Source organism: Leucopleurus acutus (genome assembly GCF_964270905.1).
Source record: "Leucopleurus acutus genome assembly, chromosome: 2".
In the NCBI taxonomy this organism is placed as follows: Eukaryota; Metazoa; Chordata; class Mammalia; order Artiodactyla; family Delphinidae; genus Leucopleurus; species Leucopleurus acutus.
Window position 1 is genome coordinate 74199888 of NC_139143.1, and position 21888 is coordinate 74221775.

The following is a 21888-nucleotide window of genomic DNA, read 5'->3' on the forward strand; positions in this document are numbered from 1 at the left end:
GGGAGACTGTCTGATATGAGAAGACAGAATTAAGAGACTAGAAGGAGAAAGGAGACTAGGGTCCATGAGACAGACTACTAGAGAAGAGGGAGCTACAAAGAAAAAGAACTTCAACGGTCTACGGAGGGTACATCTTAAGATTTCATCAAGTACTGATTAGCATATGCCTTGAGGTAACTACCTGAGACTAGGGAAAGAATTTCTACAAAGAATTAGATGTAATAGTGCATGGTACATATGCAGGACTGTTTCTACCAGTCAAACTGGAAACCTCATAAATAATGGGGCATCAGGTAGTGTAGTCAGAAGACCTTGCCTTAATAAGCTCAAGAACATTTACAAGAATACAAAAACATCTAGCACTCAACAGGTAAAATTATCAATGTGTGGCATCCAATAAACTATTACCATGCATGCATAGTAGTAGCAGGAAAATACTACACATAATGAAGAGAAAAATCACTCAGTGAAAATCAACCTAGAACTGATACAGATGTTAGAATTAGCAAACAAGGACAATAAGACAATTATTATGCCTGTATTCCATATGTTCAAATCATTATATAGAGACATGGATGGTGTTAAAATAATGTAAATAAAACTTCTAGATATGTAAACTATACTGTGTGAAATAAAAATCTACACTGGTTGGCATGAATGGCAGATCAGAAAATTTCACAGAAAATGTTAGTGAACTTGAATACAAAGCAATAGTAAGTATTCAAAGTGAAAAAGAAAGAAAAAAAGAGAAAAGGGTATCAATCACTTGTGGGGCTATTTCAAGGGGCCTAATATATGTATAAGTACAAGCCCTGAAGGAGATGCAAAGAGAAGAAACAGAAAAAAAAATCTGAAGAGATAATGGCCAAATTTTTTCTAAATTTGATGAAAAACATAAACTCAGAGATGGAAGATGCTCAACAAATCTGAAACTCAAACAAACAAACAAAAAAAAAAATGAAGAAAACTACTACACAAAGTTTCATCATACTCAAACTGTTCAAAACAAGTTATGAAGAAAAAATCTTAAAAGTAGCTGAAGAAAAATGACATATTACATGCCAGTAACATACAAACAGGAACAAAGATAAGGATGATAACAGGCTTCTCTTCAGAAATAATGCAAGTGAGGGAAGAACAAAGTGACATCTTTAAAGTATTGAGAGAAAAAAATCTGTCAACCTAGAATTCTATACCCAGTGAAAGTATCTTTCAAGAGGGAAGGTGAATTGAAGGATTTTCAGACATAAAAAACAGAGAATTGATGACTAAAAGATTCACACTACAAGAAATTCAAAAAGAAGCCTTTGGCAGAAGGAAAATGACACCAGATGGAAGTATGGATTTATATAAAGGAATGAAGAGCATTGGAAATGGTAACTATATGGGTAAATATATAAGGGCTTTTTCTTGTTATTTAAATATTGTTAAAGGATAACCGCTTAAGTAAAACCCCAGGGAAAGAACCCACCTAAAGGATTAGAAGGACCAATTACTTAACTTTGTTAATTTTAATTTGTTAATTTGTTAATTTAATCACCTGTTGATGGAAATTTGTCTTGTTTTGAGTTCTTGGCTCTTACAAATTAAACTTCCCCAAACATTGGCATACAAGTCTTATGCTTTCATTTCCCTTGAATATTTACCTAGGAGTGGAATGATTAGATCATGTGATAGATATACCTTTAACTTTTTAAGAACCCCCCTAAAAGTTTTCCAAAGTGTCATTTTAGTTTGCCAGAGGAGTTTGTTAGAGTTCTGGTTCTTCCACATCCTTGCAAACGCATGACATGGTCAGTATTTTAAATTTTAACCAGTTTACTAGGTTTGAAGTTGCATTTTCTGTGGTTTTATTTGCATTTCTCTAATCACTAATGATGCTGAGCATCTTTTTATGTGCTTATTTACCATCCATATATCCTCTATGGTGAAGTATCTGTTCACATCTTCTCCCCATTTTGTTACTGGGTTTTTGTTTTCTTACTGTATTTTAAGTGTTCATTATGTATTCTGATACAAGTTCTTTATCAGTTATATATATACTTTAAAATGTTTCCTCCAGTTGGGATTGTCTTTTCATTCTCTTAATGATGAGCAGAACTTTTAGTTTTTTTTAAAGCTTCTAAATATATATATTTTTTGGCAGTGCCACATGGCTTGTGGGATCTCAGTTTCCTGACCAGGGATTAAACCCGGGCCCTCAGCAATGAAAGTACAGAGTCCTAACCACTGGACCACCAGGGAATTCCCAGAAGTTTTAATTTTTGATAAAATTGAATTTATTGATTTTTCTTTTATGAACCATGCTTTTGGTGTCATATCCAAAAAACCTTTGCCACACACATGGTCACAAAATTTTTATCCTTTTAGAAGTTTTATAATTTTAAATAGTACCTTTAGGCATATGATCTGTCTTGAATTAATTTTTGAGTTTGGCATGAAATAAAGATATAAGTTTACTTCTTTATGTGTGGGTATCCACTTGCTACAACCTTTGTTTGTTACAAAGACTATCTTTTCTACACTGAACTGCCTTTGCACCTTTGTCAAATATCAATTGACTACATAGGGTGGTTCTATTTCTGTACTGTCTAGTCTATTACATTCATTTGTTTGTGTTTACACTAATGCCACATTGTCTTGATTAATGTAACTTTATAATAAGTATTAAAGTCAGGTTGTGTAAGTCCTCCAACTTTATTCTTTTTCATGGTTATTTGAAATATTCTAGGTCCTTTGTATTTCCAAATGAATTTAAAATTAACTTTCACAAAAACTTGCTAGGATTTTTATTAGAATTGTGTTAGGTTATTCATCAATATTGGGACAATTGACATCTTAACAATGTTGAGCTTTCTAATCCATGAGCGAAGTATATAGCTCTTGTTTGATTACTAGCTATATCTCTTTATTCTGTATTTTTAGTGATTGTTTTAGTGTTTATACTATATATTGTTAATTTATCAGTCTACCTTCAAGTAATATTATTGTACTTCACGTGTAATATTCCAACCTTACATCAGTATGCTTCCATTTCTCCTCTCCTGACCTTTATATTATTGTCATATATTTTATGAAACACACACCAACATGGATGATTTTCAAGATAATCGTTGTGTGTGAAAGAATCCAGACCAATGAGAAAGAGTAAATATTGTTTGGTACAATTAATATAAAATTTGAGAAAGTGCCAACTAATCTATATAAAACACATCAGTGGTTGCATGAGGATGGGTGTAGGGTGTGAGGAGCTGTGTTAGGTAGGAAATGAGAAAATGTTTGGAAGTGTTGGGTGTGTTCATTATCTTGATTTTGGTGACAGTTTCAAGGGTGTATACATGGACAAAAATTTATCAAATTATACACTCTCTGTATGTACCATTTTTTGTAGCTGCTTACAACTCACTAAAGCAGTTTTTAAAAATAGCATGAGGAGTTCATGTTTGCAGGGCAACTTCCATCTCCACACATATTTCAATGCTCTAAAATAAAATAAATATCTCCGTGGAACAGAACTGGAATAGAAGCCCAAGAAAGTAAATGGTGCTAAATCTGCAGATCTTCTAAACTCAGCTCCCAAAAGAGGCAAAGGCAATGAAAAGCTACAACTTTGTTGAGTAATGGGGACTGAAATGTGCCCTTTGTGAAGAATGAAACCAGAACCAATCTTACAATTAAAAACCAACTATGAGGTGAGTGTCTCCTACTTGTTAAGAGGGTCAAACACTCTCTATGTTTGAATTATATAAAGCTGCTTACTTGGAGAGGAAGGAGGAAACAGACACAGTTTCTTAGCCAAATCTGAGTCAGGCCACCCAGATTGGTGACTAGATCTGCAATATCTAGAATATAAAAATGTAGTAGGAGCTTTTAACCCTAAGACGATTCTTGATAAGCGTGATTAAAACCACACTTAAAACTACTATGGAGGGAAGAGTAAGATAAAAATGATGTAAAGTGAGATTTCCACAGAAGATGAGTAGGCAAAACAAAAAGCTAAAAAAGTATAAGGAAAAAAAATGTTAAGAAAGCCATCAAAATCAACAATTAGGAAATTAACTCATAGAGATTAAATAAAATCAATAGAGCCAATTAAAATGACTTTAAAATAACAGTTAACATCCTCACATAAAGGAAGAACTCCTATTTTTTGCAATAAAAATAAAACATTGTGAAACAACAAGAGAGAGTTTTTGTGTTTTTTTTTAAAGAAAGGCAATAAAAAAGTCCTGGGTGGGCTTCCCTGGTGGTGCAGTGGTTGAGGGTCTGCCTGCCGATGCAGGGGACGTGGGTTCGTGCCCCGGTCCGGGAAGATCCCACATGCTGCGGAGTGACTGGGCCCGTGAGCCATGGCCGCTGAGCCTGCATGTCCGGAGCCTGTGCTCCGCAACGGGAGAGGCCACAGCAGTGAGAGGCCCGCGTACCGCAAAAAAAAAAAAAAAATCCTGGAAATGAAAAATATACAGCTAACTACTAGATTTGATACAAAGAGTAGTGGAATACTTATTAATACTGAAGAATTCATCCAAAACACAGCACAAAGAAATATTTTATTTTTTTAAATTTTAATTTTATGTTAGAGTATAGTTGCTTAATAATGTTGTATTAGTTTCAGGTGTACAGAAAAGAGATTCAGTTATACACATACATGTAACTATTCTTTTTCAAATTCTTTTCCCATTTAGGTTAGTCAAAAGTACTGAGCAGAGTTCCCTGTGCTACACAGTAGGTCCTTGCTGGTCATCTATTTTAAATATAGCAGTGTATACATGTCAATAACAAACTCCCAGTCTATCTCTCCCCCTCCCCTTCCCCCCTGGTAATCATAAGTTTGTTCTCTAAGTCTGTGAATCTGTTTCTGTTTTGTAAATAAGTTCATTTGTAGCATTTTTTTGGATTCCACATATAAGCGATATCATATGATATTTGTCTTTTTCTGTCTGACTTCATTTAGTATGATAATCTCCAGGTCCATCCACGTTGCTGCAAATGGCATTATTTCATTACTTTTAATGGCTGAGTAATATTCCATTGTATATAAATATCACATCTTCTTTATCCATTCATCTGTTGATGGACATTTAAGTTGCTTCCATGTCTTGGCTATTGTAAAGAGCACTGCAATGAACATTGAGGTGCACGTACCCTTTCAAACCGTTTTCCTCCAGATATATGCCTGGGAGTGGGATTGCTGGATCATATGGTAGCTCTATTTTTAGTTTTTAAGGACCCTCCATACTGTTCTCCCTAGTGGCTCTACAAAAAAAAATATTTCAGGGCTTCCTTGGTGGCGCAGTGGTTGAGAGTTCTCCTGCCAATGCAGGGGATGCGGGTTCATGCCCCAGTCTGGGAAGATCCCACATGCCGTGGAGTGGCTGGGCGCATGAGCCATGGCTGCTGAGCCTGTGCCTCCGGAGTCTATGCTCTGCAATGAGAGAGGCCACAACAGTGAGAGGCCCGCATACCGCAAAAAAAAAAAGAAAGAAAGAAAGAAATATTTCAAATGAAAGAAAAGTATAATTTTGAAAGGCAGCATTACTGTACCTAAACAACACTAATCTTTCATTAGTATTTTTGACTGATTATCTCACTTTTCACCTTATTTAGTTTGGCAGTATAGTTCTATTAAAACAGAGATTGAATTTTTTTTTAATGGAAGAGAAGTCAAAAGGCATGTAGGATAAACTGATAGACTCCAACATAGATCTCAGAAGAGTAAAGAAGGAATGGTAAAAAAGCACATTTAAAGAGCTAATATCTGATAATTTTTCATATTTGAGAAAAGCCGTGAGTCCTCAGATTAAACATGCAAGAGTGTAAACCAAGATAAAATAAATTAATACTAAAACCTTTCATACACTTCTAGGGAGTTCTTCAGCATGCTAATAACTAGATTCTTGACTGCCCTTGAAAATGTCCTCAAAACAAGACAACACAGTAATTGAAGATCTTGTCTTTTCACTTCACGTGTGATTTTATTTGATTAACAGAAGATAATAATTTAACATAGCCAAGTTTATCAACATTTTCTTTTATGGTAAGCACTTTTCTCATCTTGTAAGAGAAAAATTTTAAACCCCTTCAGATATATTTTGCTTCCTTAGTCTGTAGATGTGTGTTTTTCATCAGTTTTAGAAAATTCACAGCCATCATCTCTTTAAATATTGTCTCTTTCCTATCATCACTATGGTGTTTTCCAAAACTCCAGAAAATGACTTTCTCATTCTATTTTTCATAGATTTATTTTCTTTTATTTCTTTTTTTTTTAACTATTTCACCCTTCAACTTTGTCTTATCTGCTGTTTATCTCATAAGATATTTTAAATTTTAGATATTAAACTTCTTTTAATATTTAGAAGTTTCATTTGTTTCCTTTTTAAATCATTTTTTTAAATTTCTGATAGTTCTTTTTTGTTTGTTTTAAGCTCATAGAGAATTCTTATATATCCTCTACCTCACAACTTCAGCATCTTCACTCCTTGGTGATCAAAATCAGTTTTTTTGGTTTTTGGTTTGTTTGTTTTTCTGCTCTCACACATAGTAGCTTGCCTTCTTGTTTGTTTGGTAATCTGTGAGAGACCTAAAGGCCTAAAATGGGGATAGTTTTCCTCTCTTTATACTAATAAGTCAGAAGACATCAATTTAGGACCATGTTAGCCAGTTTGGAGGGTTTTATCTCATAGCTCACTTCCTCATCTAATTGCCACTCCAAGTTTTAGTAATCCTTTATTATTGCTAAATGAATCTAGCCTCAGCTTCTTAATTTCAGTTGACCAAATCTTGGCTCCAGACCACTGAGGGTCCAGCTCCAAACTGCCAAGGTCCTGGAAGCTCCAAGCCAAGCTCATTTGTATCTTTTCTCATTTATTTATTTTCTTTGGGGTGAGAAGTCCTTGACGACCTCTTCTATCTTTTATTAGATGACTACTGACTCAAAGAGTGTGTTTTGTTTTGATATCACTAGTGGTGGAATGGGCTGATACTAAAATCAGAACTCTCTGCATGTCTTTAAATAAACGATAATAACATTTTGAAGGACAGACATACAGAGGGAAAGACTGTAATTAGAGAAACCAATTAGATCATTGTTTATTGAGTACACATCATGACAGGCATTATTTTAAGAATTTTTCATATGTAATCTCACTTATTCCCTTATCCCCTCTGTGAGATAGATAGGCAGGTGTCTTTAACCACATTTCATACATGAATTAATAGAAGACTTAGGAGGTCTGATTACTCGACCAAGTTCGTACAACAAATGAGTGGCAGTCAGGATTTGAACCCAGGTATGTCTGTCCCAGAAAAGTATCATCTGAGTAAAAGCATATGCTTGTGAAGGCAGATAGATTTCCTTTTGAGTCCTTGCTTATAAGGCTTAATATGACTATTAATTATATCATAACCTATCTGATCCTTCATTACTCAATTGTTTAATGGGCTTAATTCTTACCTTATAGAGTTGATGTGAGAAATAAGATGATAAATTAATACAGTGCTTGACACATAAAAAGGGCTAAATAATTTATTAGCTGTTTTTATTATTTTCTGCCCTATATCTTATTTTCTCTCAACAATGTACACTGGAGCCTAAACTGTGTTCATCATAGGAATTAGAAATAGCAAATAAATGTCTTTAGCACAAAGCTTCTTCCAAACTTCAAGGATCATATTCAACTACCTATTTTTACACCTGCTCCTCAGTGTCAGCCTAACCTCAATCTTCCCCCAGATAAACTCCTCCTCCTTTCTTCTCAGTGAAAATTATCACCCACCTTATTTGCCAAGCCAGAGACCTAGAAGCCCATCCCCACTGACACTCCTCCGTTCAAACCATTATTTCTCTTCAGGGTTCTATAACTGCCTTCAACATGATTCCTTGTCCCCTGCCATGACTTGAGCCAGTTCATTTTCTGTACTGTCCCAGGGTCATTTTTCTAAAACTTACACCTAATTCTGTAATTCTCTTACTTAAAATATTTTACTGGACTCCCATATTTTCAGGGTAATCTCTAAGTTCCTTAACATATATACAAGATCTCTCTTGGACTGATATTAACCTATCTTTCCAGGTTCATCCTCCACAATTCCCTTCTTCACTCAGTATGAGTCTGTGCAGTAGGTAGGATAAGTATTGTTTTTCTTATTTTACTATATCTGTAAGTAGAATTGTGGCTTATAGCAGATGAAAACTGAATTTAACAGGGCACACCATCTCCCCTTCTGGATCTTTGTTCCCTCATCTGTGCTGTAAAGAAGTTGGACTCAATATTTTTTCCATCTGTAGCATGGCATGCTTCCCTATAATTCACAGCTATATGTACCTTAAATTATACTTAATGGAAAATTTTCTGCAGGTTGCAATCTCCAGAGAGGGAAACGGCTCACCGAAGAAGGATGCAACTGTTTCTCCTAAATAATAGAAGAGACTTATCTGTGTAGAATGGTTTAGAGGCTGTGCTCTGTATCTGCACATAGTAGGTGTTCAACAAATGTTTGTCCAGCAAATAAAGTCTATGTGCTCTTTCTACCTTTCTGGCTCCCAAAGCACTTTCTCATGCATTACCTCATTTGATTCCACACTATACTTACAAAGTGGTTAGAGCTGGTATTCTTGACCCTGTTTTCTAGACCCCCAAAAAGTGAGCCTCAGAGCATCTAAGTGATTATGCCAAGGTCACAAAGCTCGTAAATGGCAGAGCCAGGTCTCAAACTGAGAGCTTTTAGCTCTAAATCTTGTGTTCTTTCCATGGCATTATGCAAGCCTTGTAATTCTAAGATCCAGTCCTAAAATAACACAAAAGACTCAGCCAGCCTCCTGCTTTGTTCCCTTGACCTCATTAAAGCCTTAAATGGAACTTGTCCTCACAAACTTAGGGTGCAACATCAAATCCATCTGAGTTTCTAGGGCACGTAGCAACAGCTTGCTTTAATCTAATAATTGGCTGAAGTAGAACCACAGAAAGGATGTAAAAAAAAAAGGCAAATTGTTATTTTTCAAAACCAAGGCATTCCCCTGCCTAAAAGGTTCACAGCTTTTCCCTTTTCCAAGAAAATATTTATCCCTCTAAAAGATTTCTTCCCATTAACAATATTTTTACAGCCTTTGTGATACTTTTAGAGAATTTTAGATACAACCTATACACTATATATTTCAAGAATGAAACCATTACATTAAGAACGCTGCATATGTTTAAAAGTGTTTTTATGAGGTTTATTAAAAGAAGCCATAAATTTCTGAGAAAGGTTTAAGCCATGTTACATTGATCTTACTTTTCATTTAAACAAAATGTAAACTTTAAGTAAAACCTTGATGTAGAATGTAAACGCACTCATCTACCCTGAGCTTACTCATTCGCATGTGCTACCTCTAAAATATTAAATCATCTATGAAGCACTCCATTTCTTTGAGTGTTTTCCAATCACAACAAATAGCTTTTCTGGTGATTGCTTGTACCTGTTGAATTTCTTGGATTCATTCACAGTAAGTGAAGAATGGGTGGTGCCAGCTGGATAAAAAGCAGGGTTTTTAAATACTTCTCGGCTCTGCACACCAAGGGCAATCTGCAGCCCAGCTTAGCTCTGGAGGTGTCCACTCAAAATGAACTCACATACAAAAGGCAGGTAGTGTTATTATTCCCATTTTATAGATGGAGATACTGAGACACAGGGAGGGGTTGAACAGCTTTCCAAGGTCACACGGTTAATAAGGAATAGAATCAACCTGCAAACCCAGGCAGTCTGGCTCCAGATGGCCAAAGCCCAAACTCTACTGTTTACCCTGCACCATCTTGCTTTCTTAATAGGATTATTGTGATGATGAGATAATACACGTAAAGCATTTGGTACAGAGCTTGACAGATAGCACTCAACAAGATTAGCCATTATTATTATCATGATTATTATTATCTGGTACATGTTAAGGCTGATTGTTTTTACCAAGGCTGTCCTTCGCAAAGGCAAAGGCAAATTGTACTGTGAGCCCCAAATTACCCTTCTAGCCCAGACCCTTGGGAAACGAAGTGAGCACGGATTGCCTGGCAAGGAAACAAGTTGTAGACTCAACCATGTAGGAAAGAAGGGCGGCTCCAACTCTGCAGTATTTTAAGATTCCATTTGTAAAGTTTATGGGCCTTTTTAACACTATAGTACAGTCTCCTTGAATTAGAGGGTGACACCTCATCTGTCTACCCAAGTACCCACACTCTCAATTCAGAGCAATTGCCAGTAATTTTGCCCTTAAGTTTTTATACTTGTGTATGCATTGGTTCTTCTATCTGGAATGCTTTTCTCTCACTTCTCCACATGACAAACTCCTATTCATCCTTCCAAAAAATGTCCATTTCCCTTTTATTATAGACTTTGTTTACACTTCTCAAATAATATTTAATCATTTATGTTACAGTTATTTTTTCCATGCTCTTCCACTCCTGTCTAGACTTGAGGAAAAGAAAGGAACCAGGACTTATTTATCTCTGTATCCCTTCACCTAACACAAAGTCTGGCCCAAAAGAGATTTTCTGTAAAACTCTGATAAGTAAATGAGTATATGATGACCCCTGTTGTCTCAGCCTACCCATTTGACCTCAAGGGCTGGTCATGTCAGAATTAAGAACCAGAAAGATTTCATTCACCCAGTGCTATGCCTAAGCTGAGATATATATAGGTCATGGGGAAAAACCTGGATATCTGAACTTTGACCTTTCCTAGCCCATAGAAAATAAAGCTTTAGGCTCAAATCCAGTTGCCATAAAGCCAGTCCCAGTGAAGTTGCCTCTTGCTACCTCACAAAGTTTCTTCCCATGCCACCATGTCCCATTCCCCATTCTGAGTTCCTTTTAAAGTTAGCTTTCAATGCTTAACTTGCCAATCATTATTCCATTCCTTCTCAGAAATGGCTTGAAAAACTTGGAAATGAGCAGATGCTTCCTGACAAATCCTAAGTTGAAGGAATCACATCCAAGATTTCTAGGAAGCAGGGAAAAAATTGCTTCCCCCAGAGAGCCGCTACAGAAAACGTTAAACACTGTGAGGTAGATCTAAAGGCTTAGAACTTTTTTATAAAAGGTGATCGTCACCCCCTCAACCCTGTACATTTCACATCCTACTCTCTACCCTATTTTGTATTTTGAGGAGGAGGCCATTGAGGTAGCCCTTTTCTGAAGGGATTATTAAGTGGTAGACTTGAACTCAGATAGTATCTCACCTAACTCGCTATGTAGCAGTGACATCTACTGGGGAACAATGTCACTTCAGGGTTCCTACTTTTGTGCTGTACTCAATGAGTTTAAAAGGTGAACTCATTTAACCACAACTCTGTGAGATTGTTAACATTATGATCTGCTTTTGTGAGATGAGGAAACTGAGACCCCAGGAAAAGAAAGAGCTGACCTCATGTCACAGAGCTAATACATGGCAGAGCTGGGGTCTTAAGCCAGAGCAGCACAACTCAAGGGTCTGTGTTCTTAATCACGAAGACCTACTGCCTCTTCTACCGTTCATCTTCTGCACTTTGAATATATCCATTATATTGCATTTTGCCTACTGCTTTGAAACTATGAATTGCTATGTCTATTTCCCCAGGAAACGCTGCCTTCCCTGTGCTTCATTCATATTTGTAATTTTGGTACCCAGCACCACTCCTAACACATAATAGGTGCTCAATAAATACCTGTTGAATACATGTTGCATATGTGACCGAACAAGCAAAAGCCCGTCTTAGCATATGTGGGTGGTAGACACAGGATGCAGAGAGGGCGTTGGTAGGGAAAGAATAGCTTCTCTCTTTGCAGCCATCCTACTTTACAATGTGGCTTTCAGAAATGAACATAAACATAAGTGCACATAAAGCGGTGTCTATAATTCAAGTCTGGTAATCTTTGAGATCTTCAGAGGTTCCTCATAGCTTTCAGAATTGAGTCCACATTTCTCAGCTGGGACTAGAAGACCCTTTGTGATCTGGCTCCTACCTACCTCTTCAGCTTCTGCACCAGCAACAATGGCTTGTACCCCTCGCTCCAGTGACTTGAGCAACTGGGGATCCTCTGAACAAGCCCGCCCTCTCATATCTCCAGGTTTTGACATGACCTCTGCCTGGAAGACCCCTTTTACCCTGCAAGCCTCTTCCCCCTTTGCCTGAGAAACCTGTATTCATGTTTCAAGATTCAGTTATCATCTCCTCTAGGAAGCTTTCCCAGAGGTGTCAGTCAGGGCTGAGACCCTCTCCAGTAAAGCAACTGTGTCAAGAGTCAGGGAAGTGTTTGCATGGTCCAGCCAAGTGGCTGATTGAATCCCAGCCTGGCCATTCACTAGATAGGTGACCTTAGGCAAGTTACTTAATTGTTCTGTCCCTCAGTCCCCCCCCGTTTTCAAAATGGGATAATGAAAATAGCATCATAGTGTTGTAAGTATTGAAGAAGTAAATAAACTGCTTCAAACAGTGCCTAGTAAAATTTAAGTGTTTGCGATGATTATTGCTATTATTGTCTATTTCCTCATCTCCCTTCTCACCAGTCAGTGAGCTCCTTTGCCAAGGCTATTTCTGCAGTGTCTTTGTGTCCACAGGGGCCTAGAAAAGTGTGTGTTAGGAGATAATAAATACCTGGGAGGGAGAGGGAGAAGGACCAAGACAGAAAGAAACGTGCTTGGCTTTCAGGCGTTGTTATGGTGTCCATCCCACAAATAGAATCGGGCCGCCTGAGGCAGCACTGAACAAGAAGGCAGACAAGGCTGGAGCAGAGACACGTATTTTATTGTGGCTTCTGCTTCCCCTTCCCTACACTTTGTTCTGTGCACAAAGTTCATCTATGGTTGCCTCATCTGCCCAGACCCCACCCTCCTCCCCAAACCCATCCCCCAGCAAGCCATCTTTTGAAAGTTACAACCACTTCCACACATGGAAAACACATTGAAGCCATTCTGGATGGTCATTACAAAGAGACAGAAACCAGAGCGATATGATCTTTCCGGGGCTAGGCCTCATAAGCTGGGTAGGGATCCATCTCTGTAGGTACCATGCAAACAGCTCTGAAATGCACTCAGTTCCCTATCATTCTTCCTCAGGGGCTGTAAGTCTCAGCATTAGAACCATTGCTTGGTTTAGGTCACTGTATTTCCAGAAAGACCCCATTCAAAAATACAAAGGTACAAAAATAATACAAAGGTACTCAAGAAGGCTAATCTCATTTACACACAAGAAAGGATTTGTTTTCCCATGGAAAGAAGAGACTTAGAAAGTCGTAAGTAATGAGCTCGTTCAAGTGGTGGGGGAAAAATAATATCTGCCATTTATTGAGTACTTTCTACGTGCTGTTGGGCTTTATGGAAAATGTCTTTTTAAGCATTTAACTTTTAAGTGCTATATGAGAAAGATGGGCCTGGATGGTTTGCCCTGATGGGCAGCCCTGTATTGACAGGAGGCGAAGAGCTTCTGAGGAGGAAGGGCAGTTCAAAAAGAAGAGAGGTGCAAACAGTGGGCCAAATATCTCCAAAGTCAAGTTCACATTGGACAGTTCTGTGGTCTTGACAGGTAAGGAGAGGCTGCTAGTTGGAGGAGACAATGGCCTAGCCATTCAGGGATCATTCCTACCCCTCACTCTGTGGCCACAAATCAATGTACTTTATTAACCACACTCTCTTTCTCTTCCTCTCTTTTCGATCAAAACCCATGTAGAACCGAGTGGATAAGCTCTTTCCCATGAGGTCATGAGTTGCCGTTCACTCATTTTCTGGGTAAGTGTGGACTTCATGACAACTCCCCTCCAGGCAGAGGAGGGCACTGGGGACAGAGAATCCAGCTAGACTCAACCCTGCTCTCAGGTTCACAGAACCCTGGGAGAGACCTTCCACTAAACCTGGTGTGTCAAGTCCTTGAAATTCCACCCCTCTTAAATGGACCCCACCTCTCCCTCATTGCAACCATTTCCCTTGTCGGCCCTCATCATCTCTCCCCTGGAACCTGGCAGGATCATCCTCAAGGGTCTGCCTTAGGTCACTTACCTTTACAAAGTGTGTTAGAAGCTTGTGATTCAGCCCTGTCTGCTTCCAGAGCCCCCCCCCCCCACTCCTACTTCCCACACTTCACCCCAGCCCAGATGAGCCTGCGGAGATTTCCCCCAGCACCACGTGTGCACGCTCACCTGGGAACCTTTGCACTTGTTTTACTCGCTCTCATTCCTTGGCCACTGTTCACTTAATAACATTCTTCCCACCCTTCACAGTCTGCCTCCTCTGAAGCCTACACCAGTCTTCTCAGAAAGTTTCCTCCTCCCCTCTGTGCTCTCAGAACCTTGTCCAATGACAACAGTCACCTTGCTTTAATCATTTACTTACCCATATGTTTGCTTCCTGAGGCTGTGAGCTCTGGGAGGGCCAAGGAATGTCTCCTAGTAATCTCTGTATCCACCATCTGCAGTACAAATCATATATGAATGAATAACTGAAAAGGCACAAATCATACATGAATGAATGAATGAATATTTTTAAATGAATAACAGTACAGTAAAGTTGTGTAAAAGGACTATGAGAACACATAGCAAGAGTCACTTATTCTGCCTAGAGGAATTGGGGAGAGGGAATTTCCATTAGGTGTTGAAGGATAATTAGGGATTGTTCTTCCCTACTCTTGGTAGAGGTACATTAAACAAGAGCAGAGAGAGTGCCTTAGGGGCCGGTAAAAATCCCCTAACAGAGATGAGTTAGATTTTCATTACCTTATCAGGAGCTCCTGAGTTCACATCATTAAACACTTGCCTGTCTGTATATCTCAACTTTCCTATGCAGGCTTTTGCTGTCCTGGGGAAACCCAGAAAACTGTCTTTCTTTTGGAAGGCTGTTAAAAACTTCCAATAACTCAGAGCACAGAAGGGCTAACCAGGTCCTGATGTGTCTCCCTTCCCATCATTCCTGATGTCACTCCTCCTGCTTAGAGCTCCCCCCTGCATGCAGGCCTGCTCTTATTTGCAGACTGAGATCTTCTCATCATCATAGGTCCAAATTTCTGAGATATATCTGGAAAAGAGAGCGCAGGGCTAGTTTTTCATGGCCCCATGTTCTCACAATCCCACATGAATGCTCTGGGCTTCCAAAAGCTGTAATGACTCTCCTGGATTTCCTTCTCATTCTTACTGCCAACTTAAGCTTGGGGATGGAAGAGGGAAGATAATAAAGTCAGGAGGAAGTACACCAGATTTTTTTCCCTCCATGGCCAGCTTGTTGGAAAAGACTAGCTTTTAATTGCCCATTAACAGTAATCAGTTGCTGAATGGTTTAAAGGCAGAACAACTAAAATATTTGTATGCATAGATATTGCCTCAAGATGTGAAAGCTGTTTGTGAATGTAAGTCTCTCCACACGTGGCGCTTCTCCTGTGCATTACGTGAGGGCCGTGACTCAGGCACAGGCTTACCCATTGCCACACCTGCCCCCTTTCCCTGACTCTGGAGAAACACTAGCCCTTGAAACTAATCACCTCCAACTCTACCCTCCCTTATCTTATTTCATGAAAAACTGAAAAACACTGCTCTCTTAACTCTCACTCAAGCAGCTATGGTACATATGTGTTTATCCTCCCCAAATCTTGAGGAATCTTAAGATTCAAAACACCATTTATAGTTTTGGTAAAACAAATCTTATCCGAGTATGCATACTACCTGTTTTAAAAGTCAACTTTGGGGCTTCCCTGGTGGCGCAGAGGTTGAGAGTTCGCCTGCCGATGCAGGGGACACGGGTTCATGCCCCGGTCTGGGAAGATCCCACATGCCGCGGAGCGGCTGGGCCCGTGAGCCATGGCCACTGGGTCTGCGCGTCCGGAGCCTGTGCTCCGCAACGGGAGAGGCCACAACAGTAAGAGGCCCGTGTACCGCAAAAAAAAAAAAAATTAAAGTCAATTTTGAAGATCTCTCTTGCAGAGATAAGTTATAAATATTGGAGTGGAATTATAATTGCCACAATAAACAGAAACAATGCCTATAAAAGTCAAAAAACCCTGAACAGTGATTCCCCCTGAAAATACATGTAAGCAGCCAGAACATACTCCTCTTCATTAAAGGAAAGTAAAACTTCATGTGAAAAGGGAACATGAACAATCATGGAGAATTTTATGACAAGACATAAAGAAGCCCTGAATTACTAAGTGGATAGAGCAAAATAGAAGGGAAAAAAAAAGTCTTTCTCAAAGGCGAAGGAAGGCTAAGAGGAGGAAGAAGAGGAAGGAGGGAGGGAGGGAGAGAGAGGAGGAGAAGAAACGAAGTGTCAGGGAGGAAGACACCTTCCTCTACTTTCCTAGGTTCTTCTGGCTGGTCTAAGAATTAAATTGACCTGAGACAGATTAACTGGAGAAAATCAAACAAAAGTTTAAAAGCATGTAAACAGGGGGCTTCCCTGGTGGTGTGGTGGTTGAGAGTCCGCCTGCCGATGTAGGGGACACGGGTTCGTTCCCTGGTCCGGAAGGATCCCACGTGCCGCGGAGCGGCTGGGCCCCTGCGTGAGCCATGGCCGCTGAGCCTGCGCGTCCGGAGCCTGTGCTCCGCAACGGCCACAACAGTGAGAGGCCCACGTACCGCAAAAACAAACAAACAAACAAACATGTAAACAGGAGGTAGACCCAGGAAAAATGAGTAACACCAAAATGGCCAAAGCCCTCACCTTAAACACCATCTTCAGCTAAAGATGAAAGAGGATGTTGGGGGTAGTTGTTTGGGACTTCAAAGAGGAGGAAGGCAATTTACGTGGAGATGGGAAAGCAAAGATTTGGTAAATAAATACTTGTTGGCCCTGGCAGAGACATGGGACACAGAGTGGACTCCGATCTCTAGGCCCTGCCTGGTTCCTTACCACCCCAGTCCATATTCTTTGCAGGTATCTCTGGTGATAGCTCTATTGGGGAACAGGCTCTCTATCTATATTCTTTTAAACAGTCAGGGGAAGGTCAAAGTTGCTTCCTACGTCTTCTGGGCCTTAAAAATAATCAGCCTAGGGAATTCCCTGGAGGTCCAGTGGTCAGGACTCCACGTTTTCACTGCTGAAGACAAGGGTTTGATCCCTGGTCAGGGCACTAAGATTCCACAAGCCGTGTGGCACAGCCAAAAAAAAAAAAAAAATTATAGAAACAAAAATTTAAAAAAACATAAAAATAATCAGACTAAATTAATCCTCATTTACTGCATCAGAAGCATTTGGAGGAGCTAAAGTGGAGAACAAGCAGATAGAATTTCTTCCTTCAGGAAGCTCAGGGGATCTGTATGGACAAGGCTGCCACCCAGTTAGTGTCGATAAGCCAAGAAACAGTGTTTCTCCAGCTGAAACAGGAAATCTGCAAACTACCAGAAAGCTGTAGACGAGTGTTCCTGGAGCATTTTTTTTTACACAATGAGCTGAGCTGAAACTCCCAAACTACATGCTGGCCTGTGAAGCCTTTTGGTTTTAAGGGAAGGAGGAGAAAGAGAGGCAGAGAGAGCTTGAGAAAGAGAAAAAGAACCTTATCAATTCTTGGGGAAGATCACCTTTATTTTAAGCAATGTTAGATAATAATTAGGATTAATGGAAAAAATCCAAATTGTACCCATATTTACAGTGGATGCTTACTAAATATTAGTCGAACATGAATTTACATTTTAGTTATTGACAGGAAGCCACAAAATACAGACATAGTAGCAGATGTACAGGCTTTACAGCCAGGCAGCCTGAATTCTAGTATGTCATTGCTATATGACCCTAGACAAAAAAGTTAAACATCTTTAAACTGAAGACACTGAAGCTATATAAAAAAGTATTATGAGGATTAAATAAAATTGTATACATAAAGTCATATAGTAAGTGCTCAGTAAATGTTTATTCCCTGTCTGTTCTTCTCTTTATCTTCTTTTAAATGTATGCTTTTAACATTCAGTGTTGGGTTTTATTAGAAAATTTGAGTTTTTTAAATAGAGTCTTGAAAAGTTATTCTTACAATGGGTTAGAATAGAAAGCCCAGGTCTCACATAAACCATGTTTCCTGAAGTGCAAACAATGAGACTGTGCATTCAAGGCTGTTGCTACCACCACCTGGTGGCAGCATACTGTATATTTTTGAGTTGACTGTAAAGTCAATATTTGTGTCCTTAGAGTCACACATACTTGGAAGAGTTGAGAAAACAAACTTTTCACAACATATTTTCCTAACCAATATGTGGTGAGACTGTGGTATGCTGTGAAAGTGCTTGCAGCAGAAATCTGGGTTTTCTAAACTCACTGGTATCAATCTTTAATACCATCCACTCCAATACCACTCTCCCTCAATGTTCCTGTTGCAGCCAGAATCCAAACGTTTAGGAGTTCCTTTGAAGAGTCATGTAAAAATAAAGCAGGTCGTGACACCAAAAGTACAAGCCAAAAAAAAAAGGATAAATTAGACTTTATCAAAATTAAAAACCCTATGCTTCAAAGGACACTATCAAGAAAGGGAAAAGAATGGAGACAATTTTGAAAATCATATATCTGTTAAAAGATGCATACCTAGGACATATAAAGGACTCCCACAACTCAATAATAAAAAGGCAAATAATACAACCAGAAAATGGACAAAAGATTTGAGTAGATATTTCTCTAAAAATTGAAAAAGGCAAAAATAAAAATGCTCAGCATCATCAGGGAAATGGAAGTCAAAACCATAATGAGATACTACTTTATATACACTAGAACGGTTATAACCCAAAAGACAGTTAATAACAAAGATGTGGAGAAACTGGAACCCTCACACCCTGTTAATGGAAATGTAAAATGGTGCAGCTTCTTTGGAAAATAGTCTAGTAGTTTGTCAAAACATTCAACAAACATATCATATGATCCCAGCAATTTCATTCCTAGATTTATATCTAAGAGAAGTGAACACATGTCCACACAAAAACTTGTACATGAATGTTCATAGGAGCGTTATTCATAGTAGCCAAAAGGTAGAAACAACACCAAATGCCCATCAAACTGATCATCACAACAGAATATTATCCACCAGTGAAAAGAGTGAAGTACCAATACATGTAACAACGCGGCTGAACTTTGAAAATATCATACGAAGTGAAAGAAGCCAGTCACAAAGCCACATATGAGGCGATTCCATTTACATAAAATATTCGGACTAGACAATTCCATAGAAACAGAAAATAGATCCTGCTTCCCTAGGTGGCTGGAAGGTAAACAGCCGAGGGAGATAGGCTTTCTTTCTGGGAGCGATAAAATGTTCTAAACGTGATCGTGGTGAGAGTCGTACAAATCTGTGAATATATAAAAAGCCATTGAATTGTACATGCCAAATGGGTGAAGTGCATGGTATTTTAACTATATCGCAGTAAAGCTGTTAAAAAACAGAAACAAAACGTGTCTGAAATGATGGTGAAGAAGTGGTCCCCCAACTCTTCCCCATGCAAACAAAAGCTTCTACGTATTCTAGAAAAAAGAGAACTAAAATTTTCAGGCCAATAGTGGAAGCTAATTTTTAATAAAAACGAATATCTTTGTCATAACTCATTTGGAGGTTTGGAAACTTTTTTGCCCTACTTAATTTTCCCATAAAAGACCAGGCTCTTTTCCCCGTTTTAGTAGTGCTCATCAAAATAGGAAAATAATATAATTTCACATTTAACTGTAACAAGATTCTGTTTAGGTATCCGGAGCAGAGCTAATCTCACCATCAGAAGTCATTTATGCTGCTACTGTATTACTCTTTTAATGGTCTGAACCATACCTGCTTTCCATAACACACATACACACACATTCACATATGTGCACACACACAAGCCTACATTCGGTTGTTACATGGAACAGTTTGGGGACCCTCACCTGCAATACCAAGGTAGGTCCTGGCTAGGCTGGCATATGCAACTGTTTAATGTTGGATGCTTATTATATTTCTAAAAACAGCATTTCTGGAACTTTATAGCTCCAGATTGAAACAAATCACAGAATCTAAGCATTGTAAAGCACTTTACCAGCAGCTAAGTCTTAGAAAGGCCTTCAAGTGTGAATGAAACCAGCCTAATCTTTCATTCCTATCTGATTCTGCTATAGTCATAGAGGTGCCGTGCAAAGGATAAAAGAGCCATTTTTCATGACCTTCCTCGTGTCTCTGAACAAAGCCCAGTGTCAAAATCTTTGAAAAGCACATATTATAGTAAAGAAGAAGATTCAAAAAAATATTTGGAAGCATTCATGATACAGGAAAATAATTTCCTCTCTCTCTCCCATCCCAAAATAAAAAACAACCTTATGACATGTTAGATTGAAATGTTTAAATATTGAACCAGTGCCAAAAAATGATGTGTAAGCCTCAATAAATTTCATGAAATTTAAAAATGATATTATTATCCCATCTGACAGAGTGTCTTTCAGGACTTGAAGCTGTGTGGTTCAGATTAGGGGCCTTCTAATGAAAAATAAATGTGGAACACATTTGACTTACAAATATAGTGACATATATAATACTCAAAAGACATATATTCAATGAGGTCCATTTGCAATTGCTAGTTACTAGTATCAGTTTTGCTTCCTATGCAAAGCAATGGAGTCTTTTCTTGAGTATTGAATGCTGATAGTTACAACAAAAATCTTCTTTCTGGAAAGAAAACAAAGCAGGCACATAGGAAAGGCAACACAATGCCTATACACACTGAATGGAATATCCACATTTTTGATATTTTAGAAAGATGGACAACTGAGTCTCTATGAGAGGGGTGTCATATTCACATGTATTATATGAAACACATTTGTATACTGTAGATGTTTGTAACATAAACAATGTTAGCTGTGTTAGCAGTCATTTCTGCTGTCTCAGTTCTGCCCATTCCCTTTCTAATGATGAAATATATTCCCTAAAGCCAGTAACATAGGAGAAAGGGCCCTTTTAGTCTATCCTTCGTCTCTTTACCGGGAACACTTCATGCGTATAGCATCTCTTCTCTTGCCACCTCCTGCTGTGTTACAAAGCCCGGGAGAGGAGGCAAAGGAAGCCAGTGAGAGATGGTTACAAAGAGGGGGCGGGGTGGAGAAGGGGCCTTGTTCACTCCGAGGCTCTGAGCTCAGAGCCGGCACAAGATTGATGACACTCCCTGGATGTACGGGAAGATCTCCTCCTTATGAAAGACTGCTCATGAGGCCTGATAGACTTGTCATCTCTTAATAAACATCATGGATATGTCAGGAGGAGAGAATCAGAGCAGGAGCCAGGCACACCCCAGCAGAGGGCCTGACGATTTACTCAGCGCGTCCTGCTGATGGTGCTGCAGTGGAGTGCGTCTGCTTCCCCAGCTCAGAAATGCCCTGGGAGACTTCATTCCCTCTGGGGACCCCAAGAGGCACATTTGGGATCCAGCTCCTCCTTCCTTTGAGACTTTCCTAATTCAGTGGAGTCCTGAAAAAAGGAGAGGCCCAGATTTTCAGGACTCTCTTCTCTAGAAATGCAGGGCATCCACATACTATGATTTTTCTTAGTCCCTGGGGAGTTTTTCCTCTACATTTTTTGAGTACTAGAAACAGAGCATCTAATCAACTTTTATAAACCCCCAGAGTGGCAGGGGCAACATCAACAGAGAGACCGTCCTGGCTGTGTTATACAATGTTCTTCACCTCTGCCACCTCTCTTCCCATCACTTCTCTTTCCACCCATCCTGTAAATCATTCCTGAAACCCAACCTTCCCCACAAGCATGTCCCTGATCACCTTGCTAGGCAAGGCTTGTTGCCCTTTCCTCGTGGACCACAGAGGAAATTCTCAGTTTCTCCTATACTCAACCCCCAGAATTTCACCTCTGTTTCCCCTCCAGGTCTCACTTTAGCTGACACCAAGCACATGTGTCACTAACATTTGAAACCAGAAGGATGTGTATATGGATGAATTCTATGTTCATCCTTTTCCCTTCCC